The 1,435-nt window shown below is 33.3% G+C and overlaps 1 long non-coding RNA gene across 2 annotated transcripts; it reads left to right on the forward strand.

Annotated features, from left to right (window-relative positions):
• Positions 1–243: 243 nt before the first annotated feature.
• On the forward strand, positions 244–1,163 carry LOC126736481 (uncharacterized). Of its 2 annotated transcripts, none has more exons than XR_007660668.1 (3): positions 244–391; positions 501–757; positions 826–1,163. It is a non-coding gene; the product is annotated as an uncharacterized LOC126736481 (long non-coding RNA). The 2 variants fall into 2 exon arrangements; XR_007660669.1 differs by having other exon boundaries at positions 255–391; positions 554–757.
• Positions 1,164–1,435: the final 272 nt, after the last annotated feature.

The following is a 1,435-nucleotide window of genomic DNA, read 5'->3' on the forward strand; positions in this document are numbered from 1 at the left end:
TTATGGAAATGGTTCATGTCAACAATTAGAAGAAATCGATTAATTCTAGATCTGACATAGACCAACTGAGTGTGATATATTGCAATTTATTAAAATAATAATATTACCTATCTTTTGTTTCATAGTATACCTTTTATAACTAACCTCGTATCTAATAAAAAATAAAAAAACAACCTCGTATATTATATTGTTATTGTTATCAGTGAAAACACAGTCCTATTGTTTAGGGAATGTTGTAGATAAGAAGTAATACCATGTACCGGCTAGTAACTGTGTAGTTTGGTTTTATTTTATTATAATTGTAACCGGTAAGATGTAGCGTTAACTTCTGGTGGTCCTTTTTTTTATTAAATGTATATGTCTCTTAATGTAAAATTTTATTTTCCACATTGTAAGTATTTTATGACTTTAAATTATTTTCGTTTTAATTGTGATGTTATTTTAATTCTTGGACCATTTGGACATTTTAATAGTGTGTATTATTTTTCTTTGTATTTTAGCTTTCCTCCTTTAGCCTCATAAGTTTTCTTTTTTTTATCCAATTATTTAACAGGGTTTCTGTAACCTATCAGATCTAGGGATTTGTTCTTGTTGTTTAAAACCTAAAAATCAAGACTGTCGCACAAACTAAACTCCCTAGAAACAGCCTCTGTAAAGCGGTTAGTCTTGCTGGGATATTTTTGACATAACAAGATGGCGCCCAAATCTTTAAAAGTTTTCTGGTTAGTTGTCAGTGGTCATGCTTTCTTATCTTGGGGTAAGACATATTTAATACAAATTTATTTCAGTAATTTTAATACAGATATATGGTTGTCATCCTGACAGGTTGTCCAGCGGATTGGTCCTTGGCTGTCAGGAATTACTTAGACGACTGTTTTCCGGACGGTTGGATCGGTAGAGGCGGAACCTTTCCTTGGCCTCCTCGATCGCCTGACCAAACTCCGTTGGATTTTTTCATATGGGGCCGGGCAAAGGAGCTTATATACACCACCGAAATAAGAACCAGAGAAGAGTTGATTCGCAAAATAAATGAAGCATTTGACAGGATGAAAGAAGATATGGCCATAAGATTAACCACCACCGAAGTAACAAAAAGGGCTCGTGCCTGTATAAGAAATAATGGATTGCATTTTGAACATGAACAATAAATAATTTAAACAAAATTGTGTTTTATTTAACATTAAAACCTAAAATAACCCCAGAATCGGGGCTCTAATGCTTAGTAGGCTTATAAGAGGTCTCAGTCTAATAATTTTTGTTTACATGACCTGCCGCACAAAAGAGGTCATAATTCTGAGAAGTGGCCAGGCATCGGCATGAGTGATATCTAAAAATAAAGGGCGTTTCAATGTCTCTATTTTTTCTATAAGTTTACACAGAAACATTAGACAAAACAAAATAAACTTTGAAACTCCGATACTAATTGTAACTTGCG

This window comes from Anthonomus grandis, chromosome 5, assembly GCF_022605725.1.
Source record: "Anthonomus grandis grandis chromosome 5, icAntGran1.3, whole genome shotgun sequence".
In the NCBI taxonomy this organism is placed as follows: domain Eukaryota; kingdom Metazoa; phylum Arthropoda; class Insecta; order Coleoptera; family Curculionidae; genus Anthonomus; species Anthonomus grandis.